General features: G+C 37.1%; 1 protein-coding gene across 2 annotated transcripts in view; it reads right to left on the bottom strand.

Annotated features, from left to right (window-relative positions):
• CDPF1 (cysteine rich DPF motif domain containing 1) overlaps positions 1 to 12,390 on the bottom strand; it is a 44,324-nt gene that overhangs the window by 31,619 nt on the left and 315 nt on the right. The window contains exon 1 of one of the 2 annotated variants that reach the window (XM_056797615.1): positions 12,014 to 12,132. The exons of the other annotated variant lie outside the window; for it this stretch is intronic. The gene's annotated coding sequence lies outside the window, so the exon portion shown is untranslated. Of the gene's footprint in view, positions 1 to 12,013; positions 12,133 to 12,390 lie in introns of those variants that run through there. 2 annotated transcript variants of the gene reach the window in all.

Here is a 12,390-nt window from a genome sequence, read left to right as displayed (position 1 = left end):
GAATTTTGTTATAAAATTTTCTAATTTTATTTTAAAAGTTTTTTGGTAGTTTGATAGGTATGGCAATAAATAAATAAATCAGTTTAGTTAGGATTGTCATTTTTATTATATTAGCTTGTCCTATCCATGAACAATCAATGTTTTTCCAATTGGTTAGATATAGTATTATTTATGTGAGTGTTTGTCTTGACAGATAGATTCCCAAATATTTTGTATTGTCTAGAGTGATTCTAATGGAGTTTCTCTTTCTAAATCTTGCTGCTGATTTTTATTAGAAATATATAGAAATGCTGATGGTTTATGTGGTTTTATTTTGTATCCTGCAACTTTGCTAGATATATAGATAGAATCCTAGAAAACTTTTTAATTAACTAAATTAATTAACTAAAAATCTAATTATTTCTACTAGTTTTTTAGTTTATTTTCTAGGATTCTCTAAGTATACCATTATATCATCTGCAAAGAGTGACAGTTTAGTTTCCTCATTGCCTATTTTCATCCCTTCAATTTTTTTTCTTCTCTAATTGCTACTGCTAGCATTTCTGGAACAATATTAAATAGTAGTGGTGATGATGGGCATCCTTACCCTGATCTTAGTGGGAAGGCTTCTAACTTATCCCCATTGCATATGATACTTGCTGGTGGCTTTTTAATATATACAGTTTATTATTTTGAGGAAAGGCCCTTCTATTCCTCTACTTTCTAGTGTTTTCAATAGGAATGGGTGTTGTATTTTGTCAATCAGTGTCACCTTTAGACCACTGATGGTAAAGAAAATACTCAGCCACTCCCAGGGACCCAGACTGCCAATACCCTTTCATCCTTTACCTTGAGTCATACCTCCCTGTGTGTTCTTTGAGAGGCAGGTTTCTAAGGGCTGCAGATACACAAAAGGCAAAAGATCATCCCTATTCTTAGGGAGCTTCCATTCTAACTTGCAGGTGGGATTGGGGTGGGGAAAACTACACAGATCAGACACAATATTGTCCTTCCTCTCAGAAAGCTCACATTCTTCCAGTAAGTGTGACACGAGGTCACAAGCATTAATTATGAGCACTGTATAAATACTTGTGGACTTGACATGTACATCCTAGCATCTGACACAAGTGCTAAATAAGAATTTTGGATTGAATTGAATTGAATTTAGTGACCTGGACTAGGCTAATTCAATTTGTATCATGACCAAGAGGAAAGAAAGATCTTATTATAGCATTGTCACAAACCCTAACCATGATCAAAACAGGTCATGGGACTGATCCAAGCTGCACGTGAAATCCCATCTATCAGGACTGTCAGAGAAGGCTCAGAAGTGACTATCAGATCTCAGAGAATAAATCCTTGGGCAAAGGATGGTATCTCAGAGGAATACAGGACCAGAGATGAACTCTGTTTCTGGGGAATGAGATTAAGATGACCTGGCAGCCAAAACCACATGAGCAGCAGAGGTCACCTACAATTCAGCCTCAAGGGAGCCACAGCTGATGAAGTTTCCCAACAGCTGCTGGGCTTGTATTTCCACAGGCAGCCAACAGATAACAACGGTTAACAACGGTTCTTCTTTACATGACAGTCCCCCATGTGGGAAAAGGAGGCCTGGTACAGAAGGACTGGAAAAAAAAAAGAGAGAAAGGAAGGCCCAAGACTCCACCATCCCCAGCATGGGTGGGCTGCTCTGACCTCCTGGACCTCAGTTTCTCTCTCTTTAGAATCAGAATAACAATCCCTGGCCTGATCCCTTCCCAGGACTATGGTGATAAAAGAATGGGTCTCATTCTGCTTTGTATCCACATCCTATTTGACTTTTAACTCCATGGTAGCTTGGTCTGTATCATTCATTTTGGTGACCCATTACTCTAGGACTAAGGAGGGGCAGGCTCACTGACACCTTGGCTTCCAGAACCTAGCAGATTTTGGCCATTGGAATACTTTACAGAATTCCAAGAAAATAAGCTACAAAATTAATTTAAATAATAATTTCAGCAGAGTTGCAGAATATAAACTATGGCCACTGAAATCTTTTCTGTATATTATCAACAAATTTCTACAAGAAATTAAAGTTCTTGGAAATCTAGTGTTTAAGAACCATACCTACAAATGCAACTAATGCAACTATAAACACTACAACTGAAGATAAATCTGAACTAGAGAAATATTCATTCTTCATTGGTAGGTCAAGCCAACATTTTTTAAAGATTAAAAATGTGTTTATCAATATGAACATATTAACAAGTGTCCATATAAGTTTTCCAAAGTTATGATACAAATTGTCTCCCTCCCTTTCTTCCCTCCCCCCCCTCCTAAAGCTGGCAAGCAATTTGATCTGGGTCATACATTTATTATTGTGCAAAACATATTTCCATATTGTTCATTTTTGTAAGTGAATAATCATATAAAACCAAAACCAAAACCCAAATAAACAAGTGAAAAATCATATGCTTTCATCTGTATTCCAACTCCAAAAGTTTTAAAGTGGATAACATTCTTTGTCACAAGTCCCTCAGAATTGTTCTGAGAGTATCACTCCACAATATTGCTATTACTGTGTACAATGTTGCCCTGGTTCTGCTTATTTCATTCTGCATCACTTCATGAAGGTCTTGTCAGCCCTTCCTAAAATCATCCTCTTCATCATTTCTTAGAGCACAATAGTATTCCATCATCATCATATTACACAGTTTGTTCAGCCATTCCTCAATTTGATGGACATCCCTTCAGTTTCTAATTCTTTGCCATCACAAAATGAGCAGTTATAATATTTTTGAATAAGTCTTTTCCCCTTTTTTGGATCCCTTTGGGATACAAACCTAGTAGTGGTATCACTACTGGGTCAAAGGGTATGCATTATTTTATAGTCCTTTGGGCATAGTTCCAAATGGACCTCCAGAATGGATGGATCAGTTCACAACTCCACCAGCAATGCATTAGTGTCCCCATTTTGCCACCCTTCCTCCAACATTTATCACTTTACTGTCATATTGGCCAATCTGATAGGTGTGAGGTGGTACCCCAGAGTTGTTTTAATTTGTATTTCTCTAATCAAGAAGGATTAAGAACATTTTTTCCTGATTTTTGAGTTTTGATTTCTAATCAGAAAACCACTTATTCATATCCTTTGACCATCTTTCAATTGGAGAATGACTGGTATTTTTATAAATTCAACATAGTTCTCTCTAATACTTGAGAAATGAGACCTTATTTTTTCCCCAGTTTGTTGTTTCTCTTCTAATCTTGGTTACATTAACTTTCTTTGTAAAAACCTTTTTAAATTTAATATAGTCAAATTATTCATTTGGCATCTTGTGATGTTCTCTATATCTTGTTTGGTCATAAATTATTTCCTTCTCCATAGATCTGACAGGCAAATTATTCTATGTTCCCCTAATTTAATTATACTATTACCCTTTATGACTAAATCATATGCCCATTTGACCTTATAGGGTGTGAGATATTGGTCTATACTTACTTTTTGCCATACTTTTTTCCAAATTTCCCAGTAATTTTTGTCAAATAATGAGTTCTCATCCCCCAAACTTGGATCTTTAAGTTTTTCAAACACTAGATTACTGAGTTCATTTACCCCTAGTCTATTCCATTGATCCATCATTCTATTTCTTAGCCAGTACCAGATTCTTGTGATAATTACTGCTGTATAGTACAGCTATATTTCTGGTACTGCTAGGCCACCATCCTTTACCTTTTTTTCATTAATTCCTTTGATATTCTTGATATTTTTTCTTCCAGAAGAATTTTGTTATTAGATTTTCTAGTTCTACATATAGTTTTTTGGTAGTTTGGCCAAACAAATAAATTAATTTACTTAGAACTGTCATTTTTACTTTATTATCTTGCCCTATCCATGAACAATTAATGTATTTCCAATTGTTTAGATCTAACTTTATTTCTGTGAAAACTGTTTTGTGATTGTGTTCATATAATTCCTGTGTTAATCTTGGCAAATTCATTTTATATTGTCAATAATGATTTTAAATGGATCTTTTTTCCTTAACTCTTGGGGCTAGACTTTGTTGGAAATATATAGAAATGCTGATGATTTACATGGGTATATTTTGTATCCTGCAACTTTGCTAAAGTTACTCATTGTTTCAAGTAGTTTTTTATTTTTATTTTTTTTTAATCCTTATCTTCTGTCTTGGAATCAATACTGTGATGGCAATGACAGTGGAGAGAAAAAATAATTTGTTTCAGATACCACTCACTTCCAGTGAGTCAATGCTGGTGGAATTTGAACCTGTATTTCCTTTTTTTTAAAACCCTTACCTTCCATCTTGGAGTCAATATTATGTATTGGTTCCAAGGCAGAAGAGTGGTAAGGGCTAGGCAATGGGGGTTAAGTGACTTTCCCAGGGTCACACAGCTGGAAAGTGTCTGAGGCCAGATTTGAACCGAGGACCACCTGTCTCTAGGCCTGGCTCTCAATCCACTGAGCTACCCACCTTCCTCCTTAACTACTTTTTTAATTGATTCACTAGGATTCTCTAAGTTTACTATTTCTTTTTTCTTAAAATGAACTAGTCTTATTAATGAAAAATTCTCTTATTTTCAATTTTATTAATTTCTCCTTTGATTTTTAGGATTTCCAATTTAATATTTAGTTGAGAATTTTAAATGTGTTCTTTTCCCATTTTTTTGTTGCATACCCAATTCATTGATATTAATTAAATTCATTGATATTCATTGAAAATTCATTGATAATAATTAAAGTAGTTGAGGTCATAAACTGTAGTGATTAAAATAGTGGAAGACTTAAATTGTAGTAGATATAAGAGTGGATGAGTAAGTTGTGACCGCAGAAAATATGTCTTGTTTTTAAATCAAATATATAAGGTGGTCCCCAGGGAAATATTCCCAATTATGAAGATACCCAAGTCAACTGGGTTTTATAGAGAATTTAATTAATAATACAATGAGGAATTAAAGAAAGAGAGAAAGAGAGAAAAAGAGGGAATAATGAGAAAGGGATAGGCCATCCCAAGGCAGCCCTGGCCAACCCAGGCCTAAGCCCTTAAGAGAAAGATCAGTGAGTCCTTAATCACTCACCATAAGATCTGTCCAAGCAAGGATTCTAGTGACACCAGGCCAGCATCATCTCAACTGACTTCACCAGCTCAATCCTAATCTGAATCTGAATGTGAATCCGAATGTCCCAGAGAGAGTCCTGAGAGAGACCCTTCAAGGCAGCCTTTCCCAGCTGACTGTCCCGAGGGAGACCTGAGAGAGACAGAGTCTCCTCAGAGGGAGTTCCAGCCAGAGTCCTCCTCAAAGGGAGTTCCAGCCAGAGACTGTCCCAAGAGCCTGTTTCCAGAGCTCTCTCCCAACAGCCTCCTTAGAGACTGTTTTCCAACAGCCTCCTTAGAGATTGTCTTTAATCACAGATTTTCATTTCCTTATAAAGGAAATTTTCTCCTATGTCACCTCCCCTAAGTTCTTCCATCTACCAATCACAGTAGACATTTTTCAAAGGACAGACCATTCTTAGTCCACACCTAAGAAGGTGTAAATTTTTGAGTAATTCACACTAGGGAAGCTCTGAGTAAGTTTCTCAGCTTTTTGTTCCTTGTAAATTTACAAGTTGCTTGACCTTTATAGGTACTTATCTTAAGAATTTTTTTGGCTTATTATAAGTATGGGTTTAAGTACTTTTCATTGTTCAGAAAAGAGTTTACAACTTTATCTTCCCCTAGGGCAGACTTAAGTAGGTGAAGTAGAGTTCTCACATTCCTTATCTAAGTAGAGTTCACTGCCCAAATGGGTAATGGTCTTAATCCAATCTTATGAAGTAGGGTCTGGGAATTTTTAAGGTTCACATTGATCTATTTTTTCTCTATTTTATTGATCTAAGTATTCAGGGATATAAATTTTCCCCTAACTACTGCTTTGACTGTATCTCACAAATTTTGACATGTTTCTTCATTGTCATTCTTTAATGAAATCTCTTTAATGAAATCATTGATTATATAATTTGTTCTTCGACCCACCACTTTTGAAGAATCAGATTATTTTAGTTTTTAATAAATTTTTAATTTATATTTCCATGAATCCTTATTGATGATAGTTTTATTTCATTATAATCTGAAAAAGTTGTATTTATTATTTCTGGGTTTTTTTGAATTTGTTTGTGAAGTTTTCATGTCCTAGTATGGTGATGGTGATGGCCAAACACAAGATAGCCAAAGGTCATATACATAAAAATGTACATGCCCATAAGCAGGACAAGGTGGAAGATACCTGGCAAGGCCACCAGAATGGCTGTCTCAGTCAGCTGGACATCATAGAAGGATCTCAAATATGTCAGAGTCTTCAGAATGGTCAGGAAGCCCAAGAAGCCTAGAATGATGGCCAGGCCATGATCCACAAGGGAAATTACAAGAAATGGGGTGAAATCATCTGGGTCCTGAAGGTAAAAACCAAGGATGTCATTGGCCAACCTGAATTTGACAAAGAGAAGCAAATTAAGGGTAAGGAACATTAACTTGAGGTCAAGACTAATGAAACTGAATACATTCTTGACATCGTTCTCCATTTCCCAGTAGATGATGGTGGTTTCATTGATCAGAAACAGCACAATAAATATGAGGACAACTCCATACAGATACAGCTTGAGCTGACTCCAACTACAGAAGAGGGGGAGACCAAATGAGTAGGTGGACAAATTTGGGTTGTTGACTCTGAGTGTGGACACTTCAAAGATGATCAAGACAGTAGAAAATAAACTTGTGTCTGAATTAAAGCTCCAGGATCACAGCCCATGCCTTTTCATCAAGCCACCAGATTTCTTGTACTTCCTTTAGCCATATTGTCAAATTATACCGGGAGGCATGGAAATATATTCCGGAAGGCAAGGGCACTGGGTCTATAACCAAGAATAAACTACCCAGAAAAACTGACTATATTCTTTCAGGGGAAAGTATGGTCATTTAATAAAATAGAAGATTTCCAAGAATTCCTGAAGAAAAGACCAGACTGAAACAGAAAATTTGAGGCCCAAATACAAAATCAAGAGAAACATAAAAATGCAAATGAGAAAGAAAAAAAAATTAAGGGATTTAATGAGGTCAAATGGCTTATAGTCCTATATGGAAAGATGATATCTATAACTCTTAAAAATTGGTATCATCATAGTAGTTAGAGGGATTGTACATAGAGGGTATGGTAGTAAGCTATTTATTATGATATATCAAAAATATATAAAACTAGGTGTGAAAAGAGGATAATACTAAGAAAAGTGAGAAATGATAAATAAAATGGGGCAAAATATATCACATAAAGAAGCACAGGTGGTGGTGGGAGAAGACCAATATAATGGAAGGAAGAGGTTGGTGACAGGTAATACTTAAACTGTACTCTTATTGGAATTGGTTTAGAGAGAAAAGAAAAGCTAGACTGACTAAAAGCAAAACATTGGAGAGAAGGGAAAGAATGAAAAAAGAAAGTTCAGAATTAAAGAAGGAAGTAAAACTGGAGGGGAATACATTGACAGTAATCATAACTGTGAATGTGAATAGGATGAACTCACCAATAAAATGAAAATGGATAGCAGAATGGATTAAAAAACAGAATCCTACCATATGTTGTTTACAAGAAACACACTTGAAGCAGGCAGACCTACACACAGGGTAAAGGTAAGATGCTGGAGCAGAATCTATTAGGCTGCAACTACAACCAAGTAGGCAGGAATAGCAATCATAATCTCAGACAAAGCTAAAGTAAAAATAGATTTGATTAAAAGAAATAAGGAAAGAAATTATATCTTGATAAAAGGTAGTATAGTAAAGAAATATCAGTACCCAACATATATGCACCAAATGGTATAGCGTCCAGATTTTTAAAGGAGCTTAAGGAGGAAACCATACTAGTTGTTGCAGACCAGCCTCAACAATACATGTGTGGATTCTACTGGCCAATAAGGGAAGCCAGGGACTGGAAGAAAAATGGGCAAAAATAGAAATTATAAGTGTATAAAGAAAAGACACACACACACACACAGAGTTGTGGAATCAGTCAAAGGCTAAACTGATTCAGAGAAGCCATTTACCTTAAGGGTTTATTTAAGTGTAAATGAACCAAAGAAAGCTCAGTCAATCCACAAAACAAGAGTAGAACAAATGTTTTAAACATTGGCTTACAAGTTCCTTCACAAAAAGCAATCAGCTAAGTGACCAAATGAAGCTTATTGAAGGGACTGCAACTTTTGTTAACTCTCTGATTCCTATCAGATATTCTTCCTGACTCTCAGGATTTCTTTTCTATTTAATCAGATAATAGAATCAAGTTTTTGTGATCTCTAGGAATTTTTCAAAACTGTTGGGTCAAAGAACAAATCAAAGAAACAATTACTGATTTCACTGAAGAGAATGTCAATGAAGAGACAACATATCAAAATCTATGGGATATAGCCAAAGCAGTACTCAGGGGAAAATTTCTATCCCTAAGTGCCTATATCAACAAAATAGAGATGGAAGAGATTAATGAAATGGGCATGCAATTAAAAAAAACTAGAAAAAAGAACAAATTCCCAGATAAAAACTAAATTTGACATCTTAAAAATCAAAGGAGAATTAAATAAAATTGAAAGTAAAAGAACTATTGAACTAATAAATAATACAAGGAATTGGTTCTTTGAGAAAAAACAAATAAAATGAAGTACTAGTTAATCTAATTTTTAAAAAAGAAGAGAATCAAATTAACAGTATCAAAAATGAAAAAGGCAATTTCATCTCTAATGAAGAGGAAATTAAGGCAATTATTAAGAGCTCTTTTGCCCAATTATATGGCAGTAAATATGACAATCTAGGTGAAATGGACAAATATTTACAAATTATAAATTGCCTACATTAACAAAAGAGGAAATAGAATACTTAAATAACCCCATCTCAGAAAAAGAAATTGAACAAAGCATCAAGGAACTCCAAGAAAAAATTCCCAGGGCCAGATGGATTCACAAGTGAATTCTATTGTTTAACTGTTTAGTTAAAGAACAAATAATTCCAATACTATACAAAGTATTTGACAAAATAAGCAAAGAACAAGTCTTACCAAATTGATTTTATGACACAAGTATGGTACTGATTCCCAAGCCAGGAAGACCAAAAACAGAAAAAGAAAACTATAGGCCTAGTCTCCTTAATGAATGTAGATGCAAAAATCTTAAACAAAATATTAGCAAAGAAACTAGAGCAAGTTATCACAAGGATTATTCACTATTACCAGGTGGGATTTACACCAGGAATGCAAGATTGGTTTAATATTAGGAAAACTCATTTGCATAAGTGGCCATATCAACAGCCAAACTAACAGAAATCCCATATTATCTCTATAGATGCAGAAAAAGCATTTGACAAAATATAACACCCATTCCTATTGAAAACACTAGAAAGTAGAGGAATAGAAGGGCCATTCCTCAAAATAATAAGTAGTATTTATTTAAAACCATGAGCAATATCATCTGCAATGGGGATAAATTAGAAGCCTTCCCCATAAGATTAGGAGTGAAGGAAGGATGCCCATTATCTCTACTACTATTTAACATTGTACTAGAAATGCTAGTGGTAGCAATTAGAGAAGAAAAAGGAGTTGAAGGGATTAAAGTAGGCAATGAGGAAACTAAACTATCACTCTTTGTAGATGATATGATGGTATACTTAAAGAATCCTAGAAAATCAACTAAAAAACTAATGGAAATAATTAATAACTTTAGCAAAGTTGCAAGATCCAAATAAACCCATATTTCCAATAAAACTCAGCAGCATGAGTTAGAAAGAGAAACTCCATTTAGAATCACTCTAGCTAGACAATATAAAATATTTGGGAATCTGTCAAGAGAAACTCAGGAATTAAATGAACACAACTACAAAACACTTCACACAAATAAAACTAGATTGAAACAATTGGAAAAACATTAATTGCTCATGGGTTGGACAAGCTAATATAATAAAAATGATAATCCTACCTAAATTAATTTACTTTTTCAATGCCATGCCTATAAAACTACCAAAAAATTTTTATAAAATTAGAAAAAATAATAACAAAGTTCATCTGGAAGAACAAAAGATCAAGAAATCAAGGGAACCAATGGGGAAAAATGTGAAGGATGGGAGGCTCGTAGTACCACATCTTAAAATGAACTACAAAGTAATGATCATCAAAACAATATGGTACTGACTAAGAGATAGAGGGATAGATCAGTGGAATAGACTTGGGGTAAAATGACCTCGGCAAGATAATGTAGGATAAACCCAAATATCCCAGTTTTTGGGACAAGAACCCACTATTTGACAAAAACTGCTTTGAAAATTGGAAAACAGTTTGAGAAAAATTAGGTTTAGATCAACATCTCACACTCTAAATAAACCAAGATAAATTCATAATGAGTACATGACTTAAAGAGGGAAATTATAAGTAAATTAGGTGAATATAGAATAGTGTGAAAGGAAAGAATTTAAGACTAAGCAAGAGATAGAGAACATTACAAGGTGTAAAATGAATAATTTTGATAATAATAAATTAAAAAATTGTGTACAAACAAAGCCAATGCAACCAAAATTAGAAGGGAAGCAACAAACTGGGAACAAATATCTATAACAAAATTCTCTAACAAAGGCCTAATTTTTCAAATATACAAAGATCTAAATTAAATTTATAAGAAATCAAATCATTCCTCGATTCACAAATGATCAAGAGATATGAATAAGGCAGTTTTCATATAAAGAAATCAAAACTATCAATAATCATATGAAAAAAGTTCTAATCGCCCCTGAATAGAGAATTGCAGATCACGGTTCTGGCCAACTAGAAGGTCCAGCTCTAGGTGCTACATTTTAGGAAGGCCAGTGACAAGCTAGTGTGTTGCTAGAGGACAGTGACCCAGATGGTAAGAGGACTGAAAAATCTTCTATAAGAACTGGCCATGAAACAAGGCATTTGTCTGGTAGAAAGGGGATTAGCTGAAATCTGCTTGGCCCCCAAAGATGACTTTAGGAGATTCGAATTAAGGTTGAAAGGTACCTGGACAGGCAAGTTTTAGTTCTACATAAGGAAGGACTTGCTTCCTAATATAGTTCAATTGAGCTTAAGTGTTTCTAAAGTATCTACTCTGGTCCAGACATGTGCATACAAAGGCAAAAATCAAACAGCTCCTGCCTGCCTTCAAGACACTTGTATTTTATTGGAATTAAAACAGCTCAAATTGGAGCTGTTTGGTTGGAAAGTTGCATATTCATTTGATTCTCACCACACCCCAGTAAAATCCCATAAAACCAAAGCAGTCCTTCCTCCCCACCTCCCGGTTTCTATAGATGGCCTTGAAGCCCCTGGATAGCCCCCGATTCTTTCCTGTCTCCTATTCTTCACCTTGGCTCTGAATCTCCCAATTCCTTCTTTGCCACGTCTCCGTTTCCCCTGAGAACTCCCTACCCGAACCTCCGGTTCTGCTTTTTATCCCATGCGCCATGCCCAGCTCTTCCTGACTCCCCACAACCCTCCAAGATTCTTTTCCCCCGCCCTAACCACCCCTTTACGTCACCTTCATAGCTGCCCCAACCCTAGGATCGCCTGCCCTCGGTTTTACCTTATCCGGGAGAACCCAAATGTCTTAGCACTGGTTTAAGCTGTTTAGAAAGCGATCCTAAGTGTCAGCTCTCCGTCAGAAAAGTTTTGAGATTCCTGGTATGCTGCCTTCCTCCACTGCAGACCCCACACCTGGACTGTCCGCAGCCTCCCACCCAGAGGTGTGTGCGTGTGATGTCTATAGAACAAGGGGCGTATCTATACACACATACACTCACCATGTGTGCACATACCCTCTAGTCCCTTCCCGATGCCCTTTCCAGCTCCCAGACCCCCTTTTCAATGCAACGCTTGGAGATCCCCTTTTCTCCTCCCTCCTTCCCCTCCCTGCCCAGCGGACCCAGGCCCCCTTCTCCCACGTCCCCTTTAGCCCCATCCCTGGCCTTCTCCTGGGGACCCCGTCCCAGGCTCCGGTATTCCCTTCACTCACATCCGCAGGGAGCCCCTCGAGCCCAAATCTCCCCCTTTCTTCCCCCTCGTCCCACGCTTGAGACAGACACTCTGCCCAAGCATCCCGCTGCCTCTTTCCCTGCGCCGGCTCAAGGCCTTGTCCCTCCCCTCTCCCTCGCCCTGCCCCCCTCCCTGGACTCTGCCCCTCCCCTCTCCTCCCCTCCCTCGCCCCACCCTCTCCCCTCCCCCCCTCTCCCCCCAACCCCAGCCCCGAGCTTGGACCCTGCCCTATACCTCTCCTCCCCTCCCTCCCCCCGCCCCCGCCCCCGCCCCCCAGCTCCGGGCCTGGACTCTGCCCCAAACTTCTCCTCTCCTCCCTCGCCCCGCCCCTGACCCAGACCTCCGGCGTCCTCTTTC

The sequence above is a fragment of the Monodelphis domestica genome, chromosome 5 (assembly GCF_027887165.1).
Source record: "Monodelphis domestica isolate mMonDom1 chromosome 5, mMonDom1.pri, whole genome shotgun sequence".
In the NCBI taxonomy this organism is placed as follows: Eukaryota; Metazoa; Chordata; class Mammalia; order Didelphimorphia; family Didelphidae; genus Monodelphis; species Monodelphis domestica.
This window is presented reverse-complemented; position numbering and strand designations above follow the sequence as displayed.